Genomic DNA, 13,025 nt, shown 5'->3' on the forward strand with positions numbered 1-13,025 from the left:
TGTGTGTAAGAGTTGCAGGATCGGTTGTTTATAAAATGTCCATGTAAGCGTACATCTCTGTAGAAGTCTTTGTTATTAATAATAAGAATATATATCCCATATATTTTATAACTACATACAATTTTTACACTTACAGTGGAGAGATTGAATGCATAAAATATTAAATTTTGGTTCTAGAGAAATTAGGAAGGACAGAATATTATCGAAGAGGGAAGAATTAAACAGTGTCTTGACACCTGAAATCTGACGATAGTAAAAACAGCATCCTATGCTGGAAGCTGAGTAGAGTGGATTATCTCTATTTGACAAGTTGGTTGACAGTAATAACTACACTAACATCCCAGAAATCCTTGATCTCATCACCTCACCTCTTTGATTTTCAGATGACTGTACCTGGGAAATTAAATATTGCTCTCGTCACTGATGCTGTCTAATGTGACGGAAACGTGCTGTACTGACTTCGAGAGCTGAGTCTGGTAATGCTTTTCTGCTGCAGAAGGCTCTAGTAGTGGAGTTCTCAATGGAGAGAAAATCGGAATCAAACAGCTGAAATATTCAAACACATTGCAACCAGTCATCTCAATCACATAAAGAGATATTCATGCATTATTCATGAAATAAAATCTGGGAGTTTTTCCAGAGAACATGCCAGAGACTAGCAATAGGGCTTATCAACTGTTTTAAATCAGCATGTTTTATCTAATACAATAACAATTTATTTACTCATGATATTTATACACTGTAGCTTTTCTCAGATTAATTGATTCTTTTCATGAAGGTCCTCTGTATTGGGAAAACTGACTCACAAAGGAATTAAAAAAGCTCCTATTTTGAATATCCGCAGAATAATTTAGATTGTAGTGGGGCATGGTTAAGACTCTGTTAGCATTTACATTATCAGCTTAATTTTCTAGGGACTCCTACCACACATTTTCAATCTTTTTTTCACCTAAAATGTGGCAAAATAGGTTGTTTTAGAGTAGAAAGAATTTATTTTGCCTTTCAAAAAATAATCAGTGTAAATCACCCAAGCCACATTTTAGCTAGAGCATCCAGTTGTTTTAGGCCCCAATCCTGAAAAGATACATGCTTCACTTTATGCACTGTGAATAGCCCCATTCACATCAATGGAATGACTCACAATACTTAAAGTATATGCTTGTATCTTTTCAGGATAGGGGCCTTATTTTGTAATTTTCAGTTCTTTTTATTGTAATTTCCAGGATTTTTACACCCACCCCCATACCCACACACACTTTTACATGAACCTCAACATAGAGTCCAACCCATAGTACTGGAAATTACAAAATAAAATCATGCACGTGTAACGCCGACAGATGCCGGTTGTCGGCAGGCGGGATCGAACTGGGGACCTCTGAAGCTTAGTGCATGAGCCTCTACCGCATGAGCTAAAAGCCAACTGGCTCTATGTTAAGGCTCTAGAACAGACTCATTTTATCTCTCTTTTTAAGTGGCCTTGGTGCCACTAGATTGGATAGAACACCACATCCAGGAGGTGTGTGGGTTACACATGTACATACACCTAAAAATTAAGTTTTAATAATCACCCATACCCTAGGAAAGAGGCATCTTCTCCATGGTCAAAGTTTTCATACAAAAATACTCACGTTTCTAGCCTTTACAGTCGCAAAAAACTTTTCCAAACATAAACCAAGTGTAACAAGACATAGCACTGCCCTCCTAAACCTGCAGTCAAGCAGCCTTACTGCCTGGTCAGAGTGAGGAAATGGATCATCCTTAGCCATTGGGACAAATGATGCCGGAATTGCCAGCCTCAGCTGCTCAAAAAACATGAGATTATTTTAAAAATAAGATTAACAAAAAATCTGGGGTTCTTATTTGCTCTTCTGGTTTTTGAGTCTTTAGAGTTCCAGTTTTCAAATTGTCTGTCCTCAAGTATCAGAGCTAGAAACGTCTTCTTTAAAATGAACAGTAACATTCTCTAGTGATCACTTGACTACAGGAGCTGAGGCTTTAAGAAAAAAACAGATACCACAACACTCAAAATAAAGTGGTGAGAATTGAAAACACTGCGCTATTCAGAACTCTTTAGGGAACAACAAAATGGTTGCTGCTTGGAAAAGCTGGAATCAACACTTCCTGAAGTAGTCTGGTGGCTAATAGAGGGAAAAAGCAGTAGAAACTCAAAGGAGACAGATCAGAGCAGTAGGAAGCATCAAGACTGTGAAAGTCAAGCCCTGCAACTAGTACTATACTTCCCAAAGCGATTGGGTATAAGGTGAGGGGCATGCTGCGCCAGCACCACCAGGTTCTGCACAAGACAGCAGAGCTAAGCAGCATGAGAGAGATGAGGTAGACTGTCATGGACTCCCTCGAAGACCCCAGAAAAATTCCACCAGGGTCAACCAGAACACCTCTAGATACATCCCCCTGTGCTGCTCATCCAAACAACCAACCCCAACATGGGCAGTGGCTTTGAAAACAGACTATAGCCCAAGATAACCAGAGACTCTATTATATAAATGGAAATCCAGCCAAGCAAACCCAGGGGAAAGGAGTGCATGCTGCGAGAAATAAAAGTTGCTTACCCAGCTCTTTGAGAAGATGCATCTGCTACCTCAGTTTCCCCTAACCCCAATGCCCCACACTTTTGCCTCACACTTAGACAGTAGGCAATTTGATGTGGTGCATTGGCAATTTGGAGTTTAGGCTTTCAGCCAGGCCGTTAAGAGACCTTCCCTTCCAGGATAAATAAGAGTCCTGACTAAATTAAAAGCAAAGCCCCACTACACAGCCTCTTCCTGGATCACAGCCTCCTCAGGGCCTATCAATCTTCATCTCTCTCTGGGTATAACTCCATTGCATTTGCCAAGACTCAACTGTGTGTCCAAATCCTTCCCCTCAATTTCAGATCAGCGTAGGGGGACCTGGCTTCATTCTGGACTCCAGCTCTCAGACCTTATTCCCTGTGCAACAGTCTGCCCTCAATCTGCAAACTGCCTTGCCTCACTGTTTCTTAGTATGTTCTTCTAGGTGTTTTATATAATAGGGACAATCCAGCAACATTTTCAGTGACATGATTTTCCAATCCAATGGAAATCTTCAAAGCAGTTGAAAACCAGTTGATCTTATTTGTCAAAAGCTTTTTGAAAGGCCGCAGTCCCTCACAAAAAATCTTTTAAAGAACTTAGTCACAGGTGAGAGGTAAAGTACTGTTAGGGATTAGAAACTGACTAAGACAGAGAGTAGGAATAAATGGTCAAATTTCAAAATCCACAAAATGGAGGGTATTTTAGGAGTGAAACTGAAGTGACAAAATTTGTAGGTGGCACAAAACGGTGTTAGTCAAAACTAAAGATAATTGAGGAAATTCAGGAAGAACCTAAAAAAAGACATTCAACTGGGTAGCATGATGCCCGGTGAAATTCACTGTTCACAAATGCAAAGTAATTCAGTAATTTGAATACATATTGCTGAGTTCTAAATTAACTGTAACTACTCAGAAAAAGGACCTGGGCATCATTGTTTCAATTCACTGGAAACATCTGCTCAGTCTTTAATAGTGGTCCAAAAAAGCAAACAAAATCTTGGAATAAATGAGACATGGGATAGAAAATGCGCAAAAAACCCCGCTCATATAAATTGCTGGCACACCCTGACTGTCTCAGTTCTAGTCAGCCCCTCTCCAAAAGATAGCAGAACTAGAAGACGTTCAAAGATGGGTAACCAGAATAAGTATTGAGCAATTTCATATGAGAGATTATACAGACTGGAACTATTTAGTTTAGAGCAGAGATGAATGACGGTTAGAAGCATTTAAAACAATGAATGACATGAGAAATGTCAATAGGATGCTCCTATTCTCCCTCTAATAATATAATGAAAAAGGGAAGAGCAAATTAAATTAAAAGACAATGAACTGAAAACTAAAAAAGGGATTTACATGGTGCACAGTTAATCTGTGGAACTCGGTGACACAAAATATAACAACCAATAACTAAATTCAGAAAGATTAGACATTTACATGGATAATTTACACAAAATAAAATATAAACTTTCATGCTCTGGAACATAAAACAACCTCCAGCTGCTTGGGTTTAGGAAGAAATTTTCTCTGTTGTCAGGTTATTCCAAAATTACCCCTTATAGATGTTTCTTACACTTTTCTCTGAAGCATCTGATACTACTAATTAGGATATTAGACTATGTGGCCACAAATCTAATTCTGAATGGCATTCTTGCATTCCTATTTTTCTACATATGGACAAATTTTGTTAACAGACTGTCATAAATATAAAGGGAAGGTTAACCACCTTTCTGTATACAGTGCTATAAAATCCCTCCTGGCCAGAAGAAAACCCCTTCACCTGTAAAGGGTCAAGAAGCTAAGATAACCTCGCTGGCACCTGACCAAAATGACCAATGAGGAGACAACATACTTTCAAAGCTGGGGAGGGGACAAAGGATCTGTCTGTCTGTGTGATGCTTTTGCTGGGACCAGGTCAGGAATGCTCTTCAGAACTTCTGTTAAGTTAGTAAGTAGTCTAGCTAGAAATGCGTTAGATTTCCTTTTGTTAAATGGCTGGTAAAATAAGCTGTGCTGAATGGAATGTATATACCTGTTTTTGTGTCTTTTTGTAACTTAAGGTTTTGCCTAGAGGGATTCTCTATGTTTTGAATCTGATTACCCTGTAAGGTATTTACCATCCTGATTTTACAGAGGTGATTCTTTTACTTTTTCTTTAATTAATTCTTCTTTTAAGAACCTGATTGATTTTTCATTGTTCTTAAGATCCCAGGGTTTGGGTCTGTGTTCACCTATGCAAATTGGTAAGGATTTTTATCAAGCCTTCCCCAGGAAAAGGGGGGTAGGGCTTGGGGGGATATTTTGGGGGAAGATGTCTCCAAGTGGACTCTTTCCCTGTTCTTTGTTTAACACGCTTGGTGGTGGCAGCATAGGGTTCAAGGACAAGGCAAAGTTTGTACCTTGAGGAAGCTTTTAACGTAAGCTGGTAAGAATAAGCATGGTCCCCACATCTGTATCTTAGAGTTCAGAGTGGGGAAGGAACCTTGACACAGACATATATTACTTTGCATATAGAGTAGAAACCAATCCATTTCAGCAAAAGTTATCACTCTAACAGGAACAGTAGCCACATCATTACGAATAATTTTAGTAGCTAAAGGTTTATGTAATGACTTGTGTTTTATTTTCAAACTTTGTTTTAGAACATTGACTACTGATTATCCTAGCACAGTGAAAGTGGGACAGAATCAATGCCTTGTAAACTGTCTCTGCTGTTGTGTGTGATAAACACTGTCTAACAAGTTTGAAAAAATCTATTTTGATGCTGCTTTCCCAATTAGACCCGTTAAATGTTCTTTGGCTTAGTTTTACACCCAGATATATTGCTGAGCTAACATTTTAAGTGAAGAAATCTACAGTACTATCAACATTAATTTCTAGTGGGTTTTTATCAAGTCTCTGACTCTAAGCAAATGAAACTAATTGTTTTGTAGAGATTGAGTGTAACTTGATTACTCTCTAACTACTCAGTAATTTTGGGAAATTCTGCTCATTCATTCTGAACAGCAGCAGTTGATTTGTATATGTACAAAAAAATCATGTCATTAACATGCTATAAGAAAGCCTTTTAATGTGCACGCCCATTACGGAATTCAGACATAAAATAAGATAACATAGTGGAGAAATAATTAATTCCTGTGCTATCCTTATTCTGTGCCCTGTTTTCAGGAAAAGACAATGCATTTCTTTCTGCACACTCATTTCAGAAGAGTGATTCAAGCCACTCAATTGCACTGTGTGATGGACCCAGATCAATCAGGCTTCTGCACAGTACACTGTAATTTACTGGGCCAAGAGGAACTGCTCTACAAACTGTCCACAGTCAATACTGCTGTAGACTTGATCGGTAAATTCTTATAGAGCTGTAAATGTAAAATATCCCGATTAAAACTGTCTAAAATCTATTAAACTGTAGACAAAGGTATACTTTATAGTCTTTAAAGACCATTTTTCCATACCAGTAATTACAATAAAACATTAAATATAGGCTCTCTGGCTAGACTTTATTCCCTTGAATGCCACACTTGATGTTCTATTCTGCAACTACTGCACATGAGCAACCACCATTGATTTTTGTTTGCTCTCACCTCTGCCCCACCTTTTCTTACCCCTTTAGCTTATCTTCACAGGTTGTATTTGACTACATTAGACCTCCAATGTGCCATTTAGGCCTAGCCCATAAGGTGGAGAAGTGCAGAGCCCACATTGCCCCAGAGGCCGCATCAAAAAATGCCTTCCAGATCAGCCAGGCACAGAGTCTGCAGCCCCTATTCACACCCCTTTGTGGTGACCTGTGTATGAGAGAGACTCTGAAGTTAATGTCCCCATGTCCGCCTCCTTTTGCCAGCCACCAAATGGGTACTTGTGAGGAAGCAGTCCCTGTGCACTCTTGGACCCGAGGATTGCAATCCTGCCTGGCCTTTATGCTGGTCATGCAAAGGAGGAGGGAAGGCTTCTTATGTCCACTGTCCCCCACATGCTGTGCACCTGAGGAATAGCAGTTCCCTTACCTCACTGGGCACACCCCTCCTTTCCAGTCAGTGCCACCTACTTTAGTTCAGCATGTAGTGTGCCTCTGAGTTACAAAGACTTCAGCCTAATGAGATTGTATTTCTACATCATACCATGTTGGGTCAGCAACTTAAATGAATATTACAAAATGTAATCAAGCATTTAAAGATGTAGCTAATGGACCCTGTCACACAGAAACAAGGACAAACCAATGAGCTGAAATATCTGGAATTTCTAACACATCTCCTAACTCTGGGGGTTACTAGGAGATAATCTAAAGAAGAACAAACTTGATATATTCCGCTAAAAGCTTTATTAACAAAGACAACCCTCTGTCTGAAAAATGATTCAGTCTGTATGAGCAGTCATTCACTTCTATTCAGTTTATTCCCTTAGTGTCTCCAAACTGGCCAATCCCCACACCAAGTTTTGGTATTTCACTCACACAAACAAACCACTGTTGTCACCCCAGTTTATACAGAACAAATATTGTGCCTTTTGCACTAGGTCTCATGTTGCCATACACTTCACAAGCTAACAGTCTGGAGCATTAACTGATGTGATATTAAAGCTCAGTACCCAAGATAGACAGCACTGGAAGTACTGACACCCACTATAATTAAATCATCAAACTCTGTTGACCAGGTGTGGAGTGGGAACATGCTACACTCACTCCAAGGTTCGTGTAGCTGCCAAGCTATGAATCTTCAGGAGGAATTCATGTGGAGTCAAAATTCCACCTGCAGACTCAGGAATAGTTGTGGGGTACGGAGGGAGCATCCTGCAATTGTAGGATGCCAAAGATACAATCCAGCCCTGTTCTTCTTTGCAAGATTCAGATTTAATACTTAAAACGGACAAGCTTAATTTCACAGCAAAGAATTGCTCAGATGTATCAACAAAATACAGAGGAAAGCACAGAGGACCTGATTTTGATCTCACTTATATCCGTCAATAAGGAGTAACTGCAATGAAGTCAGCGGCGTTACACCGATGTAAACAAGGTCAGAATTAGACCTCTGAGTATTCTTAACCACTTACTAAAGACTAAGATGCAGGCATAGGTTCATGTAAGGAACTATTTAGATAACTGTCCATAGCAACTGGTGGCTATTTTTGTTACTTGTATTGCATTAACATGCATGAACCGCTGGTCCTGATTACCTTTTCCTTCAATACATGAATATTTTTTTATAGTACTTCACAAAAATGAAACTAAATTAAAAGACTATAAGTAGAAATCCTCATGGAGGGCTTGATCTTGTAGCCTTTGAAGTCCATGAGATTTTTTCCACTTGACTCCAATGGGACCAGGATTGGACCCCCCAGACAGTAGTTTTATATTAACACATGATCATCCGGGATATAACAATGCTATCTTAAAACAGTACAAGGATAAAGATTTCTGGACAATATGAAGAAAGGGTCAAGCCCATGAACCAAGATTAACTAGCATTAAAGATTTAAGGTGAGCCCTGGGAAGCATCCTAGGGTTATGTAAAACATAGAAACGTGCATCAAAAAGCAATGCATTGCCAGTTGGTAGGCATAAAAGGAGTTCTTAGGCTGGAGTCAAACTGATCTTGCAAATTAAGCCATTCTTCCACATACTACATGACATAATATGATCACCATCATTTATTTCTTTGTGTAGCAATTTTAAAAAATGAATATTAGGACTATATCTTATGAAGACAAAATTGTGAACTCCAATATGGGGAAGTTATTTCAGCCAAGATTTCCCAACTATTGGACATCTAAAGTCATTCTCAGATTATGAATATGCCTCTGATATCAATGAAACAAACTGGATTCTTGATTCTAGACCTCCTAATCCTGTTGGTTAAAATGCCTCTGCTTGTTTCAAAGTAGAAATGGTATCAAAATCTATTATCTATTTTATACTCACATATCTTTTTTTAGGTGAGTTTAGGAATCTGTATTGTCCAAATCCTTAAAGCATGTTACAGGGGAAAAAAATCCCAAAACACTTATTTGGGAGCTGTTGATTGCCTGCTCTTTTCTCACACAACACACAATACTAAGAAATTTCATCCCTGTAAGGATGATATTCTCCAGGAACTAGTCTGTCACTCTCTGAGGAATAAATTAGGTTAAATCAATGATGCAGACAGGGAAGTACCCTGAGTTGGATCTTTAATTAGTGGGTGGTTTATAGAACTGGCTTTGGTTTATTTGCAGTTCTTTGGTTTATGGAAATCTGTGTTAAAGTAAAAATAAGATTAGCAGAGTCTGAAGCATTTTCATACCAGTGATCACACTGATTGGCCATGACATGGATCTGATGATAAATTACCAGTCCTCGGAGATCTTAAATGTACCACAATGGTTTCTACTTTAGTGATCATTTATAGACAAAGCAAGATATTTAATATGCAGGATTATCTCCCCTTCTCCTTTTGTGGTCATTTGGGTACTGAGTAGTCAGTTCCTATGGAAGGACTGTACAGTCTGGGGCTTGGCTATGTTCAAACTAGACAGTTAACTACAGCAGTCAAGCAGTCTCATCAGCCTTGCATAGTTGATGTCTTACATAACATTTAGATGAGTAATTATTAAGCCCTTTTGCATGATGTAATTCCCCCGTTTTTACTCAGCCCATCTGTTAATACTGGTCCTAGGTTTAATTAGATGACCCTAATTTGCTAAGTTTTGCATTGTTTAAAATTAGTCTGCAAGTGCAGTATTTAATTTTCAGCTTAAGACCTTGTGTTTCTGTTATTCAGATGAGCTCCAGTTGTACTGATTATACATACTGCTAATGTTTCAGTTGACATATTTTCCTAGGTTGTGGAGGTGGGGGTTTTTTTTGTGGTGATGGTTTGTGAATATTTATGAACAGATTCAGACGCGTAACATTTAAAGATTTTTTTAAAAATAATGATGCAATCTTGACAATGTTATGACAAATGTGAAAGGCAAAGGTAGATAGGACAAAAACATTTACCTTTGGGAATGACAAACTTTGATAAATATGAAAATCAGATGTGGTGATGGCGGGGGGAGGGGTGGTCAGAAGAAATAGAGGAGATATAGAGGGTAACACAAAGGAAACAAAAACATACCTAACAAACAAAGCTTGTTTTCCAATTAGCAAAAAGTATGATGCACAAAAACAACCTGCTGTATGTGAATTGATAAAGATTGATGAGGACATTCACAGAGTGATAAAGGCAAATATATCATCTTATTAGAATATAAAAACATTAGGAGAAAATGCATTACGAAAATGCATTAAATGAGTATATTAAGGCAAAAAAGTAGTTATAGGGAATGCATATAAGGATAATGAAGGTCATATTATTGATTAAAAATAAATACATACATACATACATACATAAATACATAAATAAAAGAGATCAGGATAATCAATAATAATCAATAAGGGATTCTTAAAATCTGAGTAGTCTAGCAAACATGCCACAAGGCTATTTAGGACAAATGGGTCACAAGTGACAAATCAGGCTGATACAGTACACAGCCTAGATTCTATCTTTCTTTCTATTTATTTTTGCCTGAATATTCACAAATGGAAGGTCATATTTCAGAGTTTTCTGCAGAGAAACAAGAAATGTTAAAACCAAGGCAATTATAATCATGCTAGAGAAGGTAGTTAGACAACTACTGTATAATGATTAATGGTTGGGAAAGACTAGGGTTAGAAAAATGCATTCCAAAACCCTTGACAGAAGTCTCTGCAGAGGCTCCAAGGAGCGAATGGGCTATGGAGCTTGAACTACCCCGCCTCTTCCTCTTAGAAGGTGGTTGAGACACACAGGAAGCAGTAGAATTATGAAAGCTTGCATTGCATCTGTATCTGCCGGATGACAGAGGTCCTAAGTCTCCAAGGCTGCCAGGACGGCACCTTACACCAATCTAAATTCATATACAGGTATCCTTCCTCTTGAGGATACTTGCTGCCTACAGACCGTTGTTGAAATTTATAAGTTCTGATGCTGATGGCAGAGGTAGGTAAAGGGTCTTAATAAATAAACTAGGGAGGGTTGTAGGAGATAGGCCTTGAAATTTAATACCCAAAGTCAATATCTGTTCCCTAAGCAGTTTACCCACTAGTATTCCATCAATATAACGAGCAAAACTAGGGAGGGAAACTAATAAATGGCCAAACCAAGACTGTGTAGACTGCACAATCTGATAGCCTGCATCAAGGATAATGCATGGCATGGATTAGGATCACATACTGTATTAACTTGGCAATGCCAAAGAAAGTCTTCGTAGTGGTTCAGTAACAGGGCAAACACTGAAACATACATGACACATATGACACAAAAAATGCCACAACAGGCGAAGGTCACCAAAGCAGAAAAAAACCCTCAAGAATTCTAGATTTTAGTGCTTGGAGCCTCTCCTGCTAATAGCCTATGTTTTCAATGACAAAAGGATCAGGGTATGGTTAATGGTAGAAAAAATATATTGGTGATCTTTGTAGGTCAGTTGCAACTTGACTTTGCAGAAAACCACCATCAGATAGTACAGCTTCTGCTTTCATTACTGGAACCCTCCCTTTCTGCCCTAGTTAGTTTTAGAGCCCTGAAAAGTGGCTCCTTTTCCTGCTGGTGTTATAGTGAAGAGTCTGTCATGCTTTAGCTCTGAAAAAGTAACTGTTCTTGTGCTCCCCATTCATTCTGCTCCATGGGATTTCACAGCAGGATTCTATAGCACGTTTTTTTATTATGTATACTGAATTCTTTTACAGGTGCAATTCAAACGTTTCAGCAATTATAATTTGTCCATAAAAGCCAAATGGGGTCAGAACCTCCTTCACCAGTACTTTGTATTATTGTGAATCGTTTGGGGTTTATAGATGATCCAGGTGTCTTTAAACAGGTGTCTGAGCTTTTGAGAAGATCTTTCTAGTTTTTTTAAACATTTTTTTTGTTTGTTTGTTTCAACAGAGTGCCAGTTTCTTGGAACTGTGCTATGGTTTCCTACTGACACCAGCTGTCCTCTAAGCATGATCATCCACCTATCTAAGTTGGTAGTTTTAGCAGACACCTTACCTCTTTACTCCATTATCCACAAAAGGGTAATGAAGCCCGCAGCTGACCTGTTTGGGCACCAATGCCAACCAATTCAAAAGAGAACTCTCCCAGGTAAAATTCTATACAATAAAAGCAGGGGTCAGAGTGGGGTCCGGAGCCTCTAGCAGCAATGGAGCTCAGATGAGGAAACTTTCCAGATGGAAACATTCCTGTCTCTCCTGCTCCTACTCCCAGCGGAGGTCAGAGAAGACTCCAGAAGCAGCTGAGCTCAGGTAGGGATTCCTATATTAAAAACCCTACCCCAAGCAAATCTTCCAATAACAGGCAAAGAACAGCCAAAGACTCCATGAAGTGGACAAGGGACCTCATTACTACCTATCCAAATAACCCAACGGGCGCTCTTTTACCAGAGTGATCAAAGTCAGGACAGAACCCTAAAATAGATTTGTTTCTTTAAATCCTCCCACATACAGAATAGTGTTGAATAAATCCAGATTAAGTGAGTCAAAACAGGAGAAAAGAACTCATTCAGATCTTCATGATACACTTACAGCAAACAAGAACTAAATCTTGGTTTACTGCATACACACATATGTTCTAAACTAACTGGTTCCACCCGGGACAGTAATTGTCAAAATACAACGAGAAAAACTATTCTCACAATATTTCCAACTCAAAAACAGGAACTATCAGAAATCTCACAAGAGCATCTCTGTTCCTATGAGATTTGCCAGCACAATTTACTCAAACTGCTTCAGGCTGAACTTTTCAAAACTAAACCAGATATTTTTGAAGGTTTGCTCATTGTTAGCACTAATGATTTAAAAATGATATAGTGTATAGTCTACAGTGATTAGAGATGGACCCGAGCACAACAGATTTCAAAATTTTCAAACTTTTAGGGAGGTTTGAATCTGGGGCTGAATTTCTGGACTTGTGCCTGCCTCTGGAATAAGTGAACCAGACACCAGATACTATGCTGGATAGGAACTTTGTAATTCAGGGATACCTCTCGGGGGTCATGATGGAAGTATCCATTTATCCTGGTTAGCTGCTAGAGATGTATTGGGATAACATTTCAAAGCTGTGCTTGGGGAGTTGCAAACAATCATACACAAATCACCTCTTTTTAAAAGGGTAGGCATGTGTAGGAAGTTATGCCTTTCTAGAAAATATCCTCCAAAAGGGGGCATGGTTACATAGGTCTGCTTCAATCAAGAGTTTTAGACAAGGTCTGCCAGAAAATTCATTTTGTACTAAACCTTTGAAATATGCTCCGTCCATATTTGAACACTTGGGAGGAAATTCATCCTGTATGTTACAGAAACAGTTTCATGCAGCATCAAATAGAGATGGGCTAAAATCAAAAACTCTGAACCCAAACATCCCAGAACACTGGAAAAATTCGGAATGGGATCCAA

This window comes from Chelonia mydas, chromosome 9 (genome assembly GCF_015237465.2).
Source record: "Chelonia mydas isolate rCheMyd1 chromosome 9, rCheMyd1.pri.v2, whole genome shotgun sequence".
NCBI classification, from domain to species: Eukaryota; Metazoa; Chordata; order Testudines; family Cheloniidae; genus Chelonia; species Chelonia mydas.